The following is a 13,807-nucleotide window of genomic DNA, read 5'->3' as shown; positions in this document are numbered from 1 at the left end:
TTTTATTATTTTTATTTTGTAAAAATAATTAAAGATGTTTAAAGAATATGAAAAAGAAAAAGAAAAAGAAAAAATTAAAATGTGAAATTTGTACTAGTGGGGATACCCAATGGTCAAAGCTGGACAGCACACTACATTATATCCTATGAAAAATTACTCAATACTCCTATGTTCTTCTCGCCCGCACCCTTCTTTCTTTTTTGGTAGAGTTTGTACGGCGGATTGACATCCAATAATTCAAAAAAAAAGAAAAGAGAGAGAGATAGCATAGTAGCCTAATCCTTATCATTCCATATGATCGCTCAGCGAATTTTTTTCTTTATTTACTAATTAAGAAAATGATTTTTAGTATATTGATATATTTTTTATATTTTAAAAAATGATAAAAAAAAATATAGATAAAAAAATTAGATAATAAAAAAACACTATTTTTATACTAGCAGTAACTTGCAGCGGTAACCTGCAAGCGGCACGCTAGTTTTAATGAAAATGAAAAAAAAAAAAAAGTGTATATATAGCATGTCCTTTTTGCGTAAAATAAATTGCACAAAACGTAACGACTTTTATTGAAGATTTTATTCCTTACAATCATAATTCTTTTCTTGTCCAGATGAAAAGCCTCTCCCAACCATGAAAGGGACCTTCCAAACAAGCATGTTTTCCCTATTCCCCCCCGATGGTTGAAATATGCCTGCCCGCCCATGTAGATTTATTGTTGCTTGAAGGTATCATTTTACTCTTTTTTGTTCTGTCTTTGGTCAAATCTTCTGAATTGAGTGTCTTGAGAGTAGTATTCTTTTTTTTTTTTTTTTTCTAATCAAGCTTATAATATATATTAAAGAGAATTACAGAAGAGGGGGTGGATCCTTTCCACTGTCCAGATACAAAAAGCAATGAGGAATTGAAAAGATGGGTAGGTTACCAAACACAAGGTTCGTAGCTGCCCACTGCGCCACTGAGTGCGCACATCGATTTTGAGATCGATGGATTTTGGTAAATTTCCACGATGGGTGATCTTCTGCATATGATCTGATGTCTTCTACAATGGGAGATATTGACCAGAAAAGGGTAGAATCTTTACAATCAATAGCCGAAAAAACTGATTGAGCATCACCTTCGATTGTTACTGAACTTGAGTTATATTGGAAAGAACTACTGGCCATGACAGTTGCAAGTAAGGCCGCTTTTGCTTCAGCTACCAACGGGATGGAAGAGGCGATTTTTTCTGTGTATATCTTCTGTATATCACCTAAGTGATTTCTTTGAATTGCTGATGCTACAGAAAATTCATTTCTCACGGCTGCGTCAAAGGAGATACTGAAGGATCCAAGAGGAGGAGGGTTCCAATTGAGAGCTGGGATTTTGGTCAGAGAGCAAAAGGACCAGGCGTTTTTGTAGCTTTCATAAACTGTGGCGAGCTGCTTCTTTATTTCTTCCAGGGAGAAATTTGAGGTGTTGTGGACTTTCTCATTTCGGTTTTTCCACAGAAGATCCAGAAGAACGACTGCATATAGTTGGAAATGGTGGATCTCATTTTCCTGTAGGCCCAGGAGTTTATCCGGATAGATGATCATTTTTATCCAATCTACACTGGAGTGGATTGGCAGTCTTTCTATATTTAAAGGCCAGCTACCTTGTTGCCATAGTATTCTGACAATAGGACATTTAATAAATAAATGAAGTGTTGTTTCCTCCTCCTGGTCGCAGAAAGTGCATTCCGTGTTGACTTGCTGAGAAATTCTTTCACTGATCTTTGCCTTAGTTGGTAAAATATTCCACAGTATTTTCCATAGGAGGAGCTTATGACGGTCATGAATTTTTAGACTCCACAAAGGCTTAAAAAGAGAGTTTTGATTTTGGTGAATCAATTCATGGTAGTCGACTTGTGCGTGATAAGCTGTCTTCACTGAGAATTTCCCACTATGATTGAGTGCCCATATTACTTTATCTTCGCCTTGCGATGTTTGAGACAGTGGGATCTTCAAGATTTCCCTTATGCTGGTTTGGTCAAAGAGGCTTTGCAATTTACTCATATCCCAGGATTTTGGATGGTTTTGGATAAGATCAGAGGCTTTGACAAGGGGATGTATGGTATCCATATCCCTGATGGGAGTAGGCTTGTAAGCTTTTAAAGTAGGAATCCACGGATCTTGCCAAATGTTGACCGATTGACCATTTGAGATTTGGAAGCATCTTCCTTTTAGAAGCAGATCTTTTGTCTTAAGAATTCCTTTCCACATTGTAGAATCTGAACTTTTTGGGTTTGCCATCCAGAATGATGTGTTCTTTAGATATTTGGATGATAGTATAGAATGCCATATTCCAGATTTTGATCCACTTATCTCCCAACCTGTTTTTGCTAAGAGAGCCTTGTTCATGTTTTCTGTTGATCTGATGCCCAGTCCTCCCATTGTTTTTGGTAGACAGATAGATTTCCATGACTTCAGGGTGAGATTGTGAACTTTATCTTTCGAGAAGCCCCACCAAAAATTTTTTTGCATTTGATCTAGAGTCTTGCATACTGATTTTGGGATTTGGAAAGTATACATGCTGTAAGAGGGAATGGAGCTTGCCACTGATTTTATCAACATTGTTCGCCCTGCTTGTGATAAGAGTTTTGCTTTCCATCCTTCTAGTTTTTGTCTAACTTTGTTTAGCAGATCTGCGTAATTTTCTTTTTTCCTTCTGTTAAAGGAAGTTGGAAGGCCCAAATACTTCATTTTTGCCGAGGAAGCTTTATAAGGGAGCCAATTTGAGATGTCGATTTTGTCTTGGTTGCTTGCATTCCTTGTGATAAAAATGGATGATTTTGAGAGATTTATTTTTTGACCTGACCAGCTTTGATATTCTTCTAGACATTCTGCTATTGCCTTTGCATTTTTTTCAGAAGCTTTTGCGAAAATGATTGTGTCGTTTGCGAAGAGTAGAAGGGAGACTGGCGGGCTGGTTCTACTTAATTTTATCCCTTCGATCTTTTTTTGTGCTTCAGCTCTTAATATTAGTCTGGATAGAGCTTCTGTGACTAAGGTAAAAAGGAAAGGCGATATCGGGTCTCCTTGTCTTATGCCTCTCTCTGCTTTGAAGAAACCTCTTGGTGAGCCATTGATCGTCACTGAGAATGTAGCCGTTGATATGCATTCCTTTATCAAGTTAATCCATTTTAAGCTGAAGCCCAGGCGGTTCATAACTTCAAAAAGAAAGTTCCATTCCACTCTGTCAAAAGCCTTTTCCATGTCCAGTTTTATGGCCATCAAACCTTTTTTCCCGGATTTCTTTTTCAGTAGATGGAAAAGCTCATGTGCAATCATTGTGTTTTCTTTTATATTTCTTCCTGGGACAAATGCTGTTTGCAAAGGGGAAATTATTTTGGGAAGCAGCTTCTTTAGTCGATTTGCCATGATTTTGGTTATGATCTTATAACTGACATTTGTGAGGCTAATAGGGCGGTAATGGCTTGGGGAGCTTGGACAAGATGATTTGGGGATCAGCGCAATATTTGTGTGGTTCATCTGTCTTAGAAGCTTTCCGCTTAGAAAGAAGTTTTGGATTGCCCGAGTAACTTCCACTTTTATGATGTCCCAATAGTGCTTGAAAAAAAGAGCTGTCATGCCATCGGGCCCAGGAGCCTTGTTGTTTGGGATTTGTCTGAGAGCACTGAGAATTTCTGCTTCGTCCGGGATTTTGCTGAGCATATTGTTTTCTTCATCTGTTATTTGCTGTTCGAATAGCTGACCCAATTGTTCCGGAATTTGAGGCTTTGATGAAGTGTATACAGATTTGAAATAATCTATGAAAGCTGATTCAATGATTAAAGGGTCCATAGACCAATTACCTGGCCCCAATTTGATTGACTCAATGGCATTTCTCCTTCGGCGAATCGTGGTAGTCAGATGATAGAATTTTGTGTTGAGATCCGTTGAAGTGAGCCAAGTAATACGGGATTTTTGCTTCCATAGTATCTCCTCGTTTGCTCTCAGTTTGTGAATTTTGTTCTGCAATACAATCTCCAGCTCTTGATTCCTTGGTGTTGGCGTGCTACTTTGAACTTCTAGCAATTCTTTTTCTGTCTGGGTGATGTTATTCTGAATGCGCCCAAAATGAGTTTTGTTCCACTTTTTTAAGGCTTCCTTTGTTGAGCTTATTTTCTTGCATAGAATGTACGCAGGATTGCCTTGAAAGGTTGAGTTCCACGCTTCTTGGATTATTTGTTTGCTCAGCGGCTCCCTGGTCCAGAATTCTTCAAATTTAAAGGATGAAGCATATCTCGAATTAGCTGAAGTGTTGAGTAGAATGGGGTGGTGGTCAGATGCTGAGGAAGCCAGGTGTTGCAGAGAAGCATCAGGAAAGAGAAGTCTCCATTCTTGGTTGACAATGACTCTATCTAATCTTTCTTTAATAAGAGCAACTCCTTTTCTGTTGTTTGTCCAAGTAAACTTTGGCCCTGTGAATCCGATGTCTATAAGTCCATTGCGATCCATTAGTGTTTTTAAACCACTAGTCTGGTTGATGTGAACTGGCCTGCCCCCATATTTTTCTGTCTGATTTATCAGATCATTAAAATCTCCCATGCATGCCCACGGACCCGGAAAGTTTTGATAGATAGAGTCAAGGTGACTCCAAAACCTTTCTTTTTGATTCGAGTGAGCCGGACTATATACATAAGTAAGCAGCCAAGGATGGTGTGAAGGATCAGAGTAAACAAGAACAGAGATAGCATTTATATTAATATTCACAGGTTCTAGATCAACTCCCGGACGCCATAACAACAACAAACCCCCTTTTTTACAAACAGCAGGCGAGTGCGCAAAAAGATGGAAACCAAGACTATTAACAACAAAATTAGTGCGGTCATCCGACACTAAGGTTTCCGAAAGGAAAATGACATCCGGATTATGTGATCTAATACTAGCCCTTAGGGTTCTAATTGCCTTGGGTCGGGCAAGCCCTCGGCAATTCCACACTAAAGTCCTCATGGAATCTTTGGAGGCATGTTTGAGCTTGCCTCAAGAGCTGACTTGGACTTTTTCTGGGTCTGAGTTGCTGGTCTAGAATACGGATTCACTTTTCCTTTTCCTTTGAATTTTTTTTCCTTTCCACCTGAACTGTTTTGCATTGCCATGAGAGTAAGCGCTGAAATAGCTTCCTCTGTCTTTGACTGAGCTTCATTTGCTTCCTGTTTGTTTGACTCAATTTTTTCCAGTTTTATCAGTCGCTGTGACTTTCTCTTGGGAGCCTCCTTATTCTCTGCTAATAACATTCTTTTCAGAGGAAAGGTGCAATTGAGCAGATCCGTAGATGGGGGGGTATGAGATGGTTCTGAGTCAATAATTATAACCTCATTTGGACTGTCTGTAGAGAGTTGTTGGCATGGTATGATTTCATTCAGCACCGGGGTGATCACCTTAGCATTATTTTCCTCATCATGTTGATTGGGCTCTTCTATCGTGGCCGGTTCTATTTCTTTCGAAAGCAAGGATATGGATTTCATCTTCATGTTTTTCTGTGGTGGCTCAATAGAAAAATAAGAGCTGATTTGCGGGAAGTGAGGAGTTATAGAGAGGAGATTTTTTGACGTTGCTTCCGGTCGGTCCATGAAGAGAGGACGAGTTTCAATGCTACAGTTTTGAGGCCGAGTGGATAAACCTTCCAGTCTGGACGTTGACTCATAAAAGTGCTTTATTTTCCCTTCTTTCTGATTCTGCAGGGCCGAATATACTTTCTTCCACTGTGCTCTCCATGTGGCGTTTCTTCTAGTGGATAGAGACTCTGATGGAACGGGTTTGACAGGGTAGAGTAGCTGTGATTCTAATAGGGGCTGCGGCATTACTCCGTGAGTCAGTAGGGGGACATTGTTTCGGTAAGTACATGGGATATCTGACTGGGTAGATGAAATAACAGTGTGAGGTATTACTCCGGATGGTGGGGTAATAAATGAGGAAAAGTCACTGTAGCTGGACTGTGCATGCTGAGTGTTTGGCGGTTGAGAAAATGAGAGGATGTTGCTCGTGTCTTGTTTCCCATGCATTGAAGATGGAGGAAAAAAGTTTCTCAGTTCCATATTGTTCTCTGATAGGTGGATGTCTTCTTCTTCACAGCTGTAAGATTGCAGGTTTAGAACCGATGAGGGTCCTCCATATTCCTTCCCACTTTTGCCGCTGACCTCTTCCAGTTTTTTCCAGATTCCTATTGCGAGTTCGGCACTTGGTGCATTGTTTTGGGATGGCAGGATATCTTCTGACTCCATGTTACCCACTTCATCCTCTGTATTTTGCATTGAGGGGAGGTTTTGTGGAGAGTAGTGTTCTGCTCTTAAGGCTGGCCCGAACCTTATCTTTTGTAATGTTGAAGTGGGAAAACCACAGAATATCTGGGAGTGACCCAGTCGACCACATGCATAACAGAAATCAGCCAGCTTTTCGTACTTAAATGCAATCCAAACTTCCTTGTTTCCAAAACGTTTGAGTGGGAAGCCTTTCTTCAGAGGAATCGTTACATCAATGGCCACTTTAATTCGGATAAACTTACGGAAAGCCAATCCATAGATTGGGTCAACTTCTACTTTTATAAGGTTTCCTATCACTTTCCCAATGTCTACTGCATTTTCCAGATTGAAGTGATCTAGAGGGAGTCCATGCAACTGGACGTTAAAGATGGCTTCATTTAAGCTTACTTCTTCTATGGTTGCTCCGGGTGACCATTGTTTTAAGATCATGAGGTGACCCTTAAAGTTCCAAGGGCCTTGGTTTAGGACTCTAAGCTTGTCTTGAGGGGTTCTAAAGGTGAATATAAATTTGTTTACATCCATGTCTTCAATCAGAAAGTTTTGTACGAATTTCCATGAGGCTTTTATGCATGAATGTATGGCAAATTTATTCAAGGGTCTATCGGCAACTAACCTTCTCACCAGAATCTTTTCGGATGAAGACTTTGCTGCTTCCGGAGTTGTTTTCAGCTGAAGGTCTTGCCACGATAGAGCTTCGGTTTGCGAGATGAGAGCTTCGATGTCCATCGTTCACGTTGCTGGAACCAGAAGACAGTTGCTTTAAAGGTAACTTTGAGGGCAACAGATGGGTCGAGATAATCTCCTAAAAAGTGCAGCAAGGAGTGCAGAAGGGGGGGTTACGGAGCAGCAAGGAATGCAGAAGGGAGAAGAGTATCTCCTATGAAGGAAAACTCGGTGAGACTTTCATCTGGTAAAGAGAAAGGGGAGACGAGTTTGAGAGCGTCATGGAACGAGACGCAGTTTCAGGTAGTTAGGTCAACATGTCTTGAGAGTAGTATTCAATTGTAAGGTTTGAACACAACTTTGAAGCAACTAATCACTTAATGTTAAAGATACCATTAAATTCAAGAATAATTATAGGCTTATTACCATTCTACCATCTTTTTACTTTTTTTTTTTTTTTTACTTAATGGATAATGAAACGACTATTAGTGAAGTTATATATATATATTTTAAATTTTTTCTTAATAATTAAGGATGTTAAGAAAATATTTTAAAAAAATAAAAAATTTCAATTACACTAGAGTAGTAAAGGAGTGATAAGAGGGTAGTAAGCCTATCATTATCCTAAATTTAAAAATGTTGGATAAGTCCTAAAGTTAACCACAAGTATTTAACATTATCGTAAATGATACAAGACTTGCATAAGAATTATTTGACTAAATATCGCCAATTGAAGTGGAGATAGATAAGCCATAGCATCAAATAAGAGAACCCTTTATCATAATTCTAAGAAAATACTGAAAGATAAGAGAATGAACGCAAGCAAAGATCAATGACAACTTTAGCACATCTTGAAAAATAGAGGAAATAAACTTGTCACATGTATTATGCAGTAAATTAAAGAAAAATCAAGGATGCTATAAAAGTGATTATGCAAACGTCGTGCAATCATTTTGAAAAAAATACATTGAAAAAAATTAATTTTTTAATAGTAGACTCTACTTTTTTTTTAAAATGACAACACGACATTTACACACTCAACGATTGGATGTAGTATTACTCAAAATATTACTATTAGGATATTGTCTAGCCAAAATAAGAAGTTCTGAACCATTAATTTGAAAAGAATGATTAAGATTTTATAGCAACTCCTACGTATCCCTCTGTGTTCTTTGTTACCAAAATTGGAAACTCCTGCTTTGAATCAGCCTACAAAAAGTCCCATTATCTAATGAAACAAGATTCAGCCCATCATCATCATCTCTTGGAAACCATAATTGACTCATGAAATTAATCAATAATTTTCTGTAATGGGCCCTTTTCTGTAGACTCGTTCGAGAGAGTCAATCTCCAAGAAGATCAAGAAGAAGAGAGAGAGAGAACTGAAGAGAGAAGTATTTCAGAGGGAAGTTGTTTGCACAATTCGGGATATGGGATCCTTCCTCCCATTCCTCTATTTATTGAACATCTGTAACGAGAATCTGTTATTTCAGTTAGAGTTTACACTACGTCATGCCAAGCTTAGTACAAGTAAGGCATCAAACGATGCCGTTCTATTTAATGAGACTATGCGTATTACTTTTAAACGACAATGTAATCTATTTACAACTCAACGACATATCTCCTGCACTTCTCTAAAAATCAACCCTTCACATACCCTCTCCCTTTAAAGCACCTTGCCCACAAGGTGAGGGAATTTCTGCCTGAGTTGCCAATATGACTCCCATGTAGCACTTTCAGAATCTGCTCCTTGCCATTGGACCAAGACTTCCACAACAGCCCGATTATTGACTTTTCTACTTCTTCTCTGCAAGATCACCTCAGGTTCCAACACTAACTCACCTTGAAAATCAACTGGTGGAAGTGTTGAAAGTGGAGCCTGCTGCTGTCCAAGCTTTTTCTTTAAACAAGAAACATGCACCACCGGATGCATTGAGGAATACGAAGGAAGATCCAACTTATATGCTACTTTGCCCACCCTTTGTAAAACTTGAAATGGACCATAAAATCGGGGTGACAGCTTGAAGCTCTTCCTTGCTGCCAAGGACTGCTGTCTATATGGTTGTAGTCTTAGAAAGACCCAATCTCCCACATCAAATTCTCTCTCAGTCCTATGTCTATCATATTGCATCTTCATTCTGTCTTGAGCAGCCAACAAATTCACTTTCAAGGCTGAAAGAATCTGTTCTCTTGTCTTCAACAGCTCTGCTACTGCCTGGTTTGAAGCTAATCCAGGAATATAAGTTTGCAATTTAGGTGGAGCCACACCATAAACTGCTTCATAGGGAGTACACTTAGTCGAAGCATGTAAAGAAGTATTATACCAATACTCAGCCAATGCCAACCAATCAGCCCACAATCTTGGTTTTTCACCAGAAAAACACCTCAAGAAGTGCTCCAGACATTTGTTAACTGCTTCACTTTGACCATCACTTTGAGGATGATAGGCAGAAGAAAAGGATAAACCAACCCCTTGGAGTTTAAACAATTCCCTCCAAAAGCTGCTTGTGAAAGTAGAACCACGATCTGAAACTATACTCTTAGGCATGCCATGAAGTTTAAAGATGTTATCCAGAAATAGTGAAGCTACTTTGGCTGCAGTGAATGGGTGTTTTAAAGCCATGAAATGAGCATATTTTGATAGCCTATCCACGACTACTAAAATCACAGAATAGCCCCTAGAAAGAGGCAAACCTTCCACAAAGTCCATGGACAAATCAGTCCAAATTTGTTGGGGCACTGGTAATGGCTGTAGCAATCCAGCTGGATGTACACTTTCAGCTTTATTCCTCTGGCAGACCTCACATTCTCTAATAAACCCCTTCACTTCCTTCTTTAATCCAGGCCAATAAAAATCAGACCTAGCACGTTGTAACGACTTGTGGAACCCCAAATGACCTGCATAAGGACTGGCATGCACAAAATTCAAAATTTTTAGTTTCAGCTCAGAAGAATTAGGAACATAAATCCTTCCTTTTTTGAACAAAACACCATGCTTGAGGGTAAAGGAAGTGTTGGTATTAGAATTTTCTTCAAACAGTTTCATCTGTTGCTGCACTATAGGATCCTCATTATAAGCAAGCTTCAATTCCGTTAACCAAGTAGGATTAGGAAAGGTAATTGCAGATAAGGAAGCCATATCAGCATCCCTCCTTGATAAAGCATCTGCAACCTTATTCTCAACACCTTTCTTGTATTCAATCGAGAATTCATACCCAAGAAGCTTGGATATCCATTTTTGTTGAGCAACTGTCCCCACTTTCTGTTCCAACAAATATTTCAAACTATGATGATCAGTTTTTACAACAAATGAGGCTCCCAATAGATAAGGTCTCCACTTCTTGACTGCCACAACTAGAGTGAATAACTCTCTTTCATAAGTGGAGAGTAAAAGGTTTCTACCTTTTAAAACCTGACTGAGAAAGGCTATTGGGTGCTGGTCCTGCATTAACACAGCCCCTATACCACTACCAGAGGCATCACATTCAATGATGAAGGCCTTGGAGAAGTCTGGTAATGATAAAACTGGAGGTGTTGACACTGCAATTTTCAGATCCTGAAAAGCAGAAGTGGCTGTTTCACTCCATACAAAGGAGTCTTTCTTCAATAAAGCTGTTAAAGGAGCAGCTGTTTGTGCATAACCTCTAATGAACTTCCTGTAATAACCAGTTAAGCCTAAAAAACCTCTTAGAGACTTAAGGTTCTTAGGAACTGGCCATTTAATCATTGAGTCAATCTTCTTGGGATCAGCCTTTACACCCACATCAGAAATAAGATGTCCAAGATACTCAATCTCAGCACAAGCAAACCTGCACTTAGATTGTTTAGCAAACAGTTGATGAGTCTCCAAGGTTTTCAATACCAGTTTCAAATGCTCCAAATGGGAATTCAAATCCTTGCTGTAAACAAGGATGTCATCAAAAAATACAATGACAAATTTTCTCAAAAATGGTCTAAAGACATCATTCATGAGAGCTTGAAAAGTTGAGGGGGCATTAGTGAGTCCAAAAGGCATAACAAGGAACTCATAATGACCCTCATGTATTCTAAATGCAGTTTTATGAATATCTTGAGGCCTCATTCGAATTTGATGATACCCTGATCTTAAATCCAGTTTTGAAAAGATAGTAGAGCCAAATAACTCATCTAACAGCTCATCAACTACTGGAATGGGATACTTATCTTTAATGGTGGCCTCATTAAGCCTCCTGTAATCCATACACATCCTCCAAGACCCATCTGCCTTCCTAACCAAGAGCACAGGAGATGAAAATGGTGATTGGCTGGGCCTAATTACACCAGTCTGTAGGAGCTCAGCCACAATCTTTTCAATTTCTTCCTTTTGACAATGTGGGTATCTGTATGGCCTTAAACAAACAGGGGCAACTTCATTCTTCAACAAAATCTTATGGTCTTGAGACCTATGTGGAGGAAGACCCTTAGGTTCCTCAAAAATACCCTCATACTTCTTTAGTAATTCATCAACCTGAGGACATGATATCATTTGCTTCTGAACTGGTTCTACAGCCATCAATTGGAGCCAAAATCCCTTGGAACCCACTTTAGAAATAACAGTCATTTCTTTATTATCCACCAACTCAGAAGTTGGTGAGCTAAGTCCTTTAAGAACCACACTTCTATTATCATAAGAAAACTCCATTTGCAACTTAGCAAAATTCAGCATTATAGGACCCAAGGATTGCAGCCACTGCACACCCATAACAACATCACATCCTCCCAAATCAATAGTAAAAAAATCAGCTAGAAATTTATTACCTTGCATCTGAATTTGTACATTATGAACTCTGCCCAAACTCTGCACAACCTCCCCATTGGCCACTCGAACTTGTATTGACTGGTCTCTCTCAACTGTTAAAGCACATTTGGCTGCAATTGTAGTATCCACAAAGTTGTGGATGCTACCAGTATCTATTAAAACCACCACTTTCTTTTTATTAATTTGACCCACAATCCTTATTGTCTTAGGATTAGGTGACCCAACAATAGCTTGTAAGGAAATTGAAGCCACATCTGCAATCTTGACAGGTTCTTCTTCAGGTACCGTTTCATCATCTTCAACAATCTCAGCATCAAGAATATCCATACCTTCTAAAAGGTAGATTCTTGGTTTAGTACACTTATGGCCTTGATGATATTTCTCCTCACAAAAATAGCAAAGGCCCTTCCTCCTTCTTTCCTGCATTTGAGTTTCTGAAATCCTTTGGTAAGGTGTTTTAGAGACAACCTGCCCTTTAGGAGGAGCCCCCAAAATAGAAGGAACTTGTATTGATCTTTGTACACTAGTTCCAGAAGCATAAGAACTCGACTTCCAAGCTTTCCTTGTACTCCAAACATTCTGTTCTTGAATCTTGGCCAAGCCAAATGCATCATTCAAGTTCTTGGGACTTAACAACTTGACAGTAAACCTCACCTCATCCTTCAAGCCACTTATAAAGCAACTCAACTTATTTCTTTCAGAAATCCCCTTGAGTCTATTAGAGATCAAATCAAATTCTGCCTTGTAAGCCACAACAGAACCCGATTGTTTCAGCCTTGTTAACTCCTCCATTGGATCATCATAATCAGACAATCCAAACCTCACTTGTAGTGCTTGGATAAATTCATCCCACGAATGAAAAAGGCCTGCTTCTGTAGAGTTCTGAAACCAAACCAAGGCGTCTTCCTCCATGTAAAAAGAAACAAAGAAAATCCTTTGTGCTGGTGGAACTTGATGATACAAGAAATACTGGTTTGCCTTATACACCCAAGGAACAGGATTTCCCCCAGAATACTTTGGTAACTCTATCTTAATGCTTTTAAAGATTCCTCTATCAATTGAGTCACGAAACTGCCCTCCATGACTGCCTTCATTTTCTTCAAGATTCACATTTTCTTGATGCTGTCTTGTTCCATGATCATTCCCAAGAGAATTATTCAAAGAAATTCTTGAGATTTGCTGCACCATCTCAGCAAATTTTCTTTCTTGATTTTCCCTATCCACACGAACAATTTCTTGCTGCTGAATCAAAATGGATATCGCATCTTCCAACTGCTTTTGCTGCACTTCTTGCTGTTGCCTTAACTGGTTTACTGAATCAAGAACCTGCGCATATGACCTCGTGCCTTTTGCCATCGTACTGGCTCTTGATACCAAAAATGTAATGGGCCCTTTTCTGTAGACTCGTTCGAGAGAGTCAATCTCCAAGAAGATCAAGAAGAAGAGAGAGAGAGAACTGAAGAGAGAAGTATTTCAGAGGGAAGTTGTTTGCACAATTCGGGATATGGGATCCTTCCTCCCATTCCTCTATTTATTGAACATCTGTAACAAGAATTTGTTATTTCAGTTAGAGTTTACACTACGTCATGCCAAGCTTAGTACAAGTAAGGCATCAAACGATGCCGTTCTATTTAATGAGACTATGCGTATTACTTTTAAACGACAATGTAATCTATTTACAACTCAACGACATATCTCCTGCACTTCTCTAAAAATCAACCCTTCACATTTTCTGTTGATTTCTTCGAAGCTTTTCCTTCTAATCCTATATATAGTGTCTTAATTTTGCCCAGAACAGTTTACCGATACTGGGGAAAAAAAAATATACCGCAGTCTAAGCACCAAAAAAGGCCAAGAAACTGGATTGCTAGTCTTATTACCTCTACTCTAGCATAGGCCTAGTTATGAGACCTCCACAAAACTCAAACTAAGCCCACCACTTCGAGAGTTTTGGGAGATCCTGACGATGCGACGCTTAAGCATTTAAGACTATAACTATCATTTTTCAATTTCTAAACATGCGTAATGTTAATTATTTAGGAAGGAAAATTCCTATTCAAGTACTTGTGATTTAAAAAGTTTCT

This window comes from Carya illinoinensis, chromosome 14, assembly GCF_018687715.1.
Source record: "Carya illinoinensis cultivar Pawnee chromosome 14, C.illinoinensisPawnee_v1, whole genome shotgun sequence".
NCBI classification, from domain to species: domain Eukaryota; kingdom Viridiplantae; phylum Streptophyta; class Magnoliopsida; order Fagales; family Juglandaceae; genus Carya; species Carya illinoinensis.
This window is presented reverse-complemented; position numbering follows the sequence as displayed.